The following is a 10,245-nucleotide window of genomic DNA, read 5'->3' on the forward strand; positions in this document are numbered from 1 at the left end:
AAGCACTCGGACACTCTTCTCTAAGGACAAATTGGAGATTTATCATAAAAGTCAGAAAAATGCGGGAAAGAACTGTTCTCAAACTGTGCTATGAATTCCCTAAAAGTACAACTCAGAAAACCATAAAACATCATTACCACAATTAACAGTACCATAAATATGATGAGAAATCTGGTATTATCATTATATAAACCCTAAACCTTTCTCCAAGCACTTGTATCTTTAAGGGTGAGCTACAATCAGTTGCATGAAAAGGATGGGTGCCTTTGGAGTGAAAAGTTCTTCAACAAGATTGTAATCGGATGATATGACCTTGATGAAGGTAATATTTAACTTGCAGTGTGACCACAAGCAAGTTGAGGTCAATAATGCCTACGATAAGAAATAAGAGTTGTAAATACAGAGGACCCAGACCTGTTCAACTCACTCCTGTCAAGTAATGGAAAATTATAAACGAAGCAGTGGAGTAAAATTTCTCAATTATCTATAAGGTATATACGATCATCTAGGACGAAAAGGGTATATACAGATTGCTGGCCAGTCTCAAACAGCCAGATTAGCACAAGGAGCGACAATGCACATTGCTCCCTGAATAAAATGTAGATGAGCCTCTACAATCACCACAATATTTATGTAATGGGAACTAGGCCATCATGTGATTCTTATATGCACACATCCTTACACAAACCTACCAGCCTCAATCCATCACAAAAATACCAGAATCATGAAAATCTCTCATCACTAAATCACAATTCACAGACACACTTCAGATGCATAAGGTCTATGCATGCCCTCAAATGTGTGGAAATTGATATATAATATGGTGGTGTGGATATAAAGTGTGAAGATGTCTACAGTAGAGTGTTTTGTGCAGGTACGTGGATATGTGAGAAGACATTTACAAGTATGAAAAGGTGCTGAGGCGGGAAGTGTTACTGAGGTGACAGAGGTCCCTCCAGGGGTTACAAAGTGTTTACAAATGTGCATATGTGGCTATAGGTGTATGATCAACGCCAGATTGTGGCATGGGCTGAAAGCCCAGGGGCTCTACACTAAAGAGGAGCCCATAAAAGCAAAAAAGTTTTTTACTTTTTATTTCTTATTCAATATTCAAATCTGCTTTAAAAAAAAGTCATTATGATCCTTATGTGACAAACACATGCATTAGGTAAAGAAATTTTGTCCCATCCAAGGATAAGCCTATAATAATATGAAATGCTAAGAATAACAGTGACAAGTGCAACAATGTTCGTCACTGAGGAAACAAGCATCAAAGTTAGAGCAAAGTAAAAAGCTATAAAAGTGATGAAAATGAAAATTTTTTTGATGAATTTGGTCTCATTTTGAAGGCACTTTGTGGCATATTATGGGACTGATAAGGGAGAGAGGAAAAATGACTTAAACAGTATGTGTTATAATTACTACATACAAGTTTTCCGTTTTAATTCTACACTTTTCCATTGCTCTACATTTCTCTTTATATTCCTAGAGTAGCCTGATACACAAAGCTGCATTTCACTATCAGAGGGACTCATATAATATTACTGCAAAATCATTGGAAAAAAAAAAGCAAGCTCAAGCACAGCACATGTGAATAAACATAAAATGCTCATTGTAATGCTGGCCTGGGAAGCCTGGCTTGATCCTCATTGGCTGCGACACTCACGAGCCAGCTACAGCCTGCTACGTCAATGCTCACTGGTTCCTAGCCTTTGGTTGGCTCATCAGTGATGCACTCCCAATTTCCACCCTTCCTAATTCCGGCATTTGGTTGATCACCAGCCGTAAAACCAGTGAAATACTAGCTTGACAGTGATGAGTCAACCATGTGAATGCAGTGCCAACTGACAGAGGAAGAACATACAAATCTGGCATACAAATCTTGGCTTGTGTATGATGGTCCCTAAATAAGCGTATGGTGCAAGTGTGAAGGTGCTCGTATGTGTTTGGAGGTACTTAATGTGAAGTATCTGAATTTGATGTGTGGAACACCTGAAAGCAAGTAATAGGGAAGAATGATTTGCATGGACATCTGTTATCCACTACAAGTCTTGAGGGTGCAGTGTGATTTATTTTTTTTTCTTAACAATCCACCCAAAGCCAAAAGCCCAGAGTACTGTGTCTTTCCATATCTTAGCCAAATTGGATTTTAAAATTACATGAAAACTCCTTCTGGACTATAAAAGAAAAGTTTCTATGTAGTTACTGATGATAATATCAAATACACTTAGAGAATATGTTAGATGATCTGCAGAACTTGCATTTCATGTTAGAATGTAGCAAATTATTTACATTTTATACGAGTATATGTATAATCAATAAGCACATCAGTTCAACCCTTGGTTATGATAGCCTGGACCATAAGGGTAAGCCCAAAGATCATATCATCTTCATTCTACCTATGCTCACCGACGCCACCCCAGCCTGGTCCTCCTCTCTATCAGCTCCACAGAAGCAGGAGGTAGAAGGTGTGCAAAGAAAGAGCATGCAGAATCATCCTGGGCCCATCTTACACCACCCACTAAGATGCCCTCATCTTGCTGAACGTGTACATCCTCTCTGACCAACACTGGCAGTTTGGCAATAAACTGTTGACGTACCCACGACAGAGACCTTACTCTCAGTGCCCCTCCACCATCGACATTATTACAATCAACTTCTAATCACAGCTCGTACAGACATATAAAAACAGTCCTATGAATAACACTATGAACGTCATATACAATCCATGAACAGTACATAGCTAGGCAAGTAAACAGCTCGGTATCCTGTAAGTTATGTTATGTGGTATGTCAGCAACTGTATCAATGTAACTATTCAACCCTTAATGTTCACTAACTCCATGATATATAAACCACATTATTTGCTCTGTAAATATTCATGTATGTCTGCCACCCTGACTGTCTAGATGTGCCTCACTCACGTGCTCATCTAAAACATGCCAACCTTGATCTTAAGCTCTCTTATGATTAGTTAACTAGTTACTATCTTGACATCCCAGTTCTGTAACAACTGTATCACACAACTGTGTAATTTCGGCTAAATAGCTGCCTAAATTCAAAAAACCATTATTTATTTATTTATGATCATACCCATGGGTTATACTGTCATGCCCAAGGGTTGTACTATTGTGCTCAAGGGGATGATTTCAAAAATGTATTTTTGTGGAAGGGAACTGGAGGTGAGGAGAAAGAGTGTGTATGCATGAGGGCTGGCGACTGACCTAGCTGTGATGAGAGTATCTTACGTGCCGCTCCTGTGCGCTGCTAACTGGGCGCGTCTCTCGGATCCCGATACCAACATCTGCAACAAACGCCACACTTAGTCTCACAGAATGTTATACGTAGATGAGATCATTCTTACATAAGCTAGTACAAAAAAGGAGTCTGCTTACATTCTGTGAGTTCAGGAAAACGTCAGAACAGAGTTACTGTCTGTATGCCGTGAATGGCCTACCCTAACTCCCCATACTCCAAATAATACTTAATCATTTTTTCCTGCCTGTTCTCTGTGTTCTGTGTTCACAATGTAGTGTCAGGAATAGATCAAGAAAAGGCATTAATGTGCTCACATCAATTTCTAGCTGTCATGTATATATGCACAGAAACCAAAGCCTCTCTATCCACAGCCAAGCCCCATAAACCTTTCTGTGGTTTCCTGACTTTTTCATATGTCATGATTCAGCCTACTGACAACACACTGCTCCCTGTGTACTACATCACTCCAATTTGTTCTATCTCGTGTACCTCTTACATCCTCCTACATGTTCAGACCCTAATGATTCAAAGTATCTTTTCACTCCATCCTTCCATCTCATCCTTGGTCTCCTTGTTCCCTTAACTTCTGATGAATACATCCTCTTAGTCAGCCACTCCTCACTCATCCTATCCATATGTCTGAACCATTACAGCACAAACTGTATGTACTCTGCTCATTACCACATCTCTTTATCACAGTCATCCCTTACTTGATCAACCCTCCCCACTGCAAATACTGCCTCAGGCATTTCATTTCGGCAAATCCACCCTCTTGGGTGCTTTTGTTTGTAAGGCAGGTGACTCCCATTTCTACAGAACCATCAGGACACTGAACCATCAAACATTCCCATCTTTGCCTTCACAGACAGTGGCCTCCTGTTGTCTGTCTTTCTCGTGTAAACCTCTGCCCTGTTACACATCCTTCGGCTCACTTCAGCACCCATAGTTCCATTTGCTGTCATGTCTACACCCAGTTGTCTACAACATCCCACTTATTTCAGTTTTCTTCGTTCAAACTCACACTCCATCGAACCATTTATCTCCCCAGCTAATTCTGATTACCTTGATTTTATTTACGTTAATTCCTTTTACACACACATGCCTAAATTTAGTTGGGCCTGCCATCACAGCTGTGTCATCTGCAAACACCAAATGAATCACCTCTTTCGACAGGCCACAGAGCTACTCTTCTCTCTAACCTTACATTTACCTCCTTCACAACCCCATCCAATATTAGACTGAACAGTCATAATGATATCACACATCCTTGATGCAGTCCTGCCTTCAACTGGAGCCACTCACCCTCTTCTCTTCCTAATGGTGCACATTCCTTATTTGTATGATATACTAACATAGTATATTCCACAAAGCCCCTCTCAACGCAATCAATATGCCTTTCCTTGTCTTTCACACATAAATTCTTCAAAGTAAACATCTGGTCCACATATCCTCTACCACTCTCAATCACTAACACGCCTTCCTTGCTGGTACAGCACTTACATCTTTCTTTTCTCTTCCGCCAGCAACTTTACTTCATCTTTGCCATCTCTCACATGCCCACATCCCATCATCTATATGCCACACAATTATTCCACATAAGTAAGCAAAGCTTTGCATCATCAAGTCAAAATGACACTGAAATGATACTCAACAACTTAAATCACTCTTCGACTGGTGCACTAGTTAATTACGAGTTGGTATGTAACATATGGGTGGCCCTTACCAGAAAGTTGAGCCAATGATATAACAAAATTTATTACCACAGTGGAAAAAAATTAGAATAATACTGTTGACAAGCATAAATTAACACCAGCTGAATAACAACATATCAAAAGCCAACAATGATGGAGAATAGAAATTGTAAAAGCATGTCAAACAAGAATTAACGGAAAATGAACAAAACAGACCACTGTTAACAGTATATGGATATGAAGGGCAGCAAACAATGCAATAAAGTTTTCAGAAAATGAACTCTATGGATTCAACTTAACACTGCCAAAGTTAATATAAACCAGAAACTATGAAAAGAGTAAATAACAGGCCAATGTTCTCAGAAATCGGGAACTATGACACAAAAACAGACCAATACTGTAAGAGAAAAAACTCTCATAACTGTTCTTAACAGAAAAAAAAGATTGGAAGCAAAGCACCATGGAACATTGGTCACAGAAAATGAGAAATGCAACTAAAAAAAAGAATACTCCAAAGACTGATACCAACAGAAAATGCAGTCTACAAAAATGCTATAACCTGTGAGACAAGATGTGCTACTACAACATGTTGGTTTCTGGGGCTGTCTTTATCCCTGCATCTCATTCTGAATGATTCCCTTGAAAACAACGGTATGACCCTTTGGTATACTGATGCGCTCCAGAGTATGGAGGGATTCAAATTAGGACAATCTGGAATTATTATCTGCGTCTGTTAGAAAATTACACAAATTGAATCCTCATCAATGATCATATTAGTCAAAGACCTTCTGGGAGTCTGAATAAAATAACTTCAGCCTTGTGTATTCCATCAACAGATTCTATTCTTGGATCCCATCGTAATGACAGCAATTGTGGAGGACGGGACCATCAAGCCCTGCTCTGGCTTGTGTAAATTTCCTATTTCTATATACTGAATTCTGTGACCTCTTTTCTCAATACTGTTTCAAATATCTTTATGCCATGCAGTGTTAGTGGCCCATAATTTTTTTTGGAAGTGCTTTGTTCTTTCCCTCGCACAGAGGACCAAGTCAGTAGTTTTTAAACTCTCTGGGATAATACTGGCTTCAAAACTTTTCCTACAGAAAATGTTAAATGTTTTTACCAATTGTTTTCTGAACTCTTTTATGAGGATAGAGCTCCAAGTTTGGTATTGTCAATGGGTTTCTCAAAATAAGATGGAGGAAAAATTTGTTTCTGTTTGTCACAGTGGAAGGACTGTTTAAGAAGATTTCCATTGGGTTGTCTCTAAACACAAATTACTGGTGCTCTAAATTTTTATTTCTCCACTTCAAATCATCCAAGTATGAAGCTTTTTATGTACCTCAGGAGCCAAAAGTGTGAATTGTTTTGGACTTTCTCTTTGCAGAGGAAAAGAAGTATTCAGCATTCTTTTCATTGTCTCATAGAGCTTTTTTTTTGACAATATTCATTTTTAAACTTACCACCTGCACGTATTGAAAACATTATGGACTGCCGAGCAGAACACTTCAAGGACTTACTAAACACATAACTAGACCAGCCAGGTTGTAGAGGGTATGCAGTTCTGTAGGCCATGGCCTCAACTTGACCAGCTAGGGATTGGAAGGTAGGTAGAACTGTGGGCCACTGCCTTAATTTGAGCAGCCAAGTTGTGTAGGGAAGGTTAAGCCTGCAGGACATGGCCTCAACTCGACTAACCGGGTTGTGGAGGGTACGCAGGCCTGCAGGCCTGCAGGTCATGGTCTCAAACCGAGCAGCAAGACTGTGGAGGGTTGAAAGCCAGCTTTCCCAATCTGGGCTACTGCCTGCCACACAACCCTACTCCCTTCATCCAATTCATCAATTTTCCATTAATTTGGTGGATGCCCATCAGTCAGGTCAATCTCAAGTCCACAAGAACAAGTCCCTACTTGGTATGACAACAGCCAAAATCCACTGCATTAAACATAATATCATTGATTCTAAAAAACCCGTGTTGCATCTTTAATTTTCCTTCCTTAAATGCAACACTGATACAGACACAAACCATGGCTACATGTCATGAATAAATTAATAGAACACAGTATAAATATTATAGAAAAATAAAAAAAGATTAAATACAACACAAACAAGTCTCCTACTGGGCCCAAAGATAACAGTATGGCTTTTGCCAGAAAATTTTAAACTCCTCTGCCATGGGGTATGAAAATCTTGGCACCGACTGTCAGATGACCTTATGTTCGGCCAACACACACTGCCAACCATCACTTCTATTTAAGTGGCAGTTGGCTGCAAGGTATGAACTTTGAAAATCAGTGAGGACACTTGAAAACACATGTTTCCTATAGCAGTACACCAGAGCATTTACTCTCCACACTAGCATTAAAACAGTTTTACTGTAGACTAATATGTCAAGATACTTGAAAACACTCCGATGTTCCTGACTAACATATTCACGTATACCAATACCACCTTTTTAAGGCAGGCGAAACAGCCAAGTTAGCAAATATGTGCACAGCATTCCCAGCCGCACTGGCAGTAAAAAATCAGTTACTGCAAATGTCAGAAATCACTCAGTCTTACTCTCTGGAGTGCAGGGGGAGGGAAGGACGTGTCATAATTATACAAATAGATTTCACTCGAAAGTGTGAAAAGCTACAGGTGAAAATAATCATTTTCAAGAGATATAACCCAGGAGGACCTTGCAAAATAACACTATAGGTAAGTAAAGGTATCATGGGTACTGGAACCATTACAGAACGCACTGTGAAACACCACCAATGTGAAGTGTACGTGAACAAACTGACTGTGGACCAAAAGAGCCGAGTTGATCAGCAATGGAACAGCGATGCGTTTTCTGACACTGAGCTCTCAGGATTGGAGACCAGCTTCCTTAATCATCATACAGTACTGTATCCGTTAAATTCCCTAAGCGCGATGGTGCAACCACTGGTATAGCCTCTCACCTAACCAAACCTCAAGGGGCTTCGTCAAAGGACACGCTATATCATACCTCAGGATCGAACCACAGTGCTCAAGGTATTACAGTATAGAAAGACCTCTATCCATTAAGGGGCTATAATGAAGAAAGAGCCCTATCCATGAGGAACATCCCCTCTATCCATAAACACCATCTTGCGACCATAAGGACAACCCTCGCTACCTATGAGGAAAATTCACCTTACCCCACAAGAACAATCCCTCTTACCCACAACACAAAATCCCCCTACTTATGAAGACAATCCCCCTTCCCATACTCATATGGGAGAAAAATCTCCCCACACATGAAAGCAATCCCCTTCCCTCCCTCCCCTACCCAAGAGGACAATCCTCCACCCACACTCCCACAGGGCAATCCTTTCTACCTAGGAGGGCAATCCCTCATACTTAAGAGAACAATCCCCCAACCCAAGATAATCCCATCCCCCTTGAAGGCCTATCCCTCTCCCCAACATGGACAATCCCCTATCCATTACGACAATCCCACTAGCCATTAGGATAATCCCTCTACCTACAAGGAAAATGTTCCTAACCATGAAAACAATCTCTCTATCCACAAAGACAATCCCCGTATCCACAAGGACAATCCCCCTATCCAGGAGGACAATCCCCCTATCCCCAAAGACAATCCCTCCCTCCCGCCCAGCAGGAGAACGAGACAAAGCGGGCTGGGATAAAGAGAGAGAGGCAGAGTGGGACGATAAATACGAAGGCGAGTCATGACGGTGGGTTTACGAGAGCCGCTGCCACCAACACCTGCTGCTGCTAGCTGCTGCTGCCAACACCACCACAGCTGCCACCATCACCACCAATAGTTACTGCTACCAACACCTGCTGCTGCTGACACCATCACTACCAACAGTTACTGCCAACACTCACGTACGCGGATTATCACGACACACACACGAACACGAACACCTTACTAAACCACAAGTTAGATGGTAAATTCATCATCACGCTGTGTGGGTAAGTGTGTGGGTATGTGTGGGTGTGTGGGTAAGTGTGTGGGTATGTGTGGGTGTGTGGGTAAGTGTGTGGGTATGTGTGGGTGTGTGGGTAAGTGTGTGGGTATGTGTGGGTGTGTGGGTAAGTGTGGGTATGTGTGGGTGTGTGGGTAAGTGTGGGGGTGACATCAGAAACCCTACCTAGTATAGCCTGTGTTGTGGGTAGTTCGGGTCGCTGGTGGTCGACCGAGAATGCTGGTGGCCGTCTCTCGCACGCCCACAGTGCGGCCTAGCCGATCCGGGTACATGTATGTAAACAAACACTCGAGAGTCTGAGTATAATGGTGTAATGTTCTGATGTAAGAGCTAATGGTGTTTGTAGACCTATAGGTGGTAGATTGAGGGTAAATATACCCAGTAACGACGGGAGTTAAGGAATGGACGAGATACAGACGGTACGAAAATAGAATAAAAAACAAGCCATCTAGAATGTCATTGTTATGAGAGAACACAATGAACAATTGAAGAACGTTATTGAATAAGGTAGAACATAAGTGTTTATAGTGGTTCATAAATTCACCAGGAGTAGATTGTTAGTTAAAAAAGACACTCAAACAAGCGAATGGGTGATCATTTACACATGAAAAACAACCTTTATGAGAGAAAAAGATGGACTTGAGGCGAATGAGTTCCAAATGGGCAGCGAATTTCAGACTTCTACGCGAGAGTGAGCTCTCTGTTGTGGACACAATAGACAGACGGGGGGGGGGGGGGGGGGGGGGGGGATGAAATGTATCTGGACGGCCAGAAAGCCTTTGACACTACCACAATACAAAGGGGGGGAATGTTGGACTAAAGGAAGGAAGGGAGGGAAAAGTTCACAGGATGGAGGACCTCTTTGCTACAAGGGAGGAACAGACGACACACAGCAGATAATTAGTCCCACTCGGAATGTCCCAAGTTTGGGATCCTGAGGTCATGGATATGGTATTCACTCCATCTATGTCAATCACTTGCCACTGAGGGTCGTGGCTGAACGTGTCTGCTGATGATGCTCAGGTCACAGGCAGTTGAAGACCGATGGAAAATGCACCGCCGGGCAAGGGGACCGCGACAAACTTTGGAATTTGGCGTTGATGGACAGCATTCAACCCTCGTGTGTGTGTATATATATATATATATATATATATATATATATATATATATATATATATATATATATATAAGTAAATAAGAATGGGATATAGAGAGAGACGCCCTCACAAACGTAAACTACCCAGGCCAGAAATGTCAATTGGAGTCATCCGTCCGCGAGGAGGACTAAAGAAGACAACGTGGTACCCAACTTGCCATAAGATCCATCCCCCACACCCA

General features: G+C 41.5%; 1 protein-coding gene across 3 annotated transcripts in view; it reads right to left on the reverse strand.

Moving 5' to 3' along the window:
• Nucleotides 1-10,245, reverse strand: part of LOC139761383 (uncharacterized) — a 347,706-nt gene that overhangs the window by 20,300 nt on the left and 317,161 nt on the right. For 2 of the 3 annotated variants that reach the window (XM_071685512.1, XM_071685514.1), the window contains exon 3: nucleotides 3,224-3,303. The exons of the other annotated variant lie outside the window; for it this stretch is intronic. The gene's annotated coding sequence lies outside the window, so the exon portion shown is untranslated. The remainder of the gene's footprint in view (nucleotides 1-3,223; nucleotides 3,304-10,245) is intronic. 3 annotated transcript variants of the gene reach the window in all.

Source organism: Panulirus ornatus, chromosome 40 (assembly GCF_036320965.1).
Source record: "Panulirus ornatus isolate Po-2019 chromosome 40, ASM3632096v1, whole genome shotgun sequence".
NCBI classification, from domain to species: domain Eukaryota; kingdom Metazoa; phylum Arthropoda; class Malacostraca; order Decapoda; family Palinuridae; genus Panulirus; species Panulirus ornatus.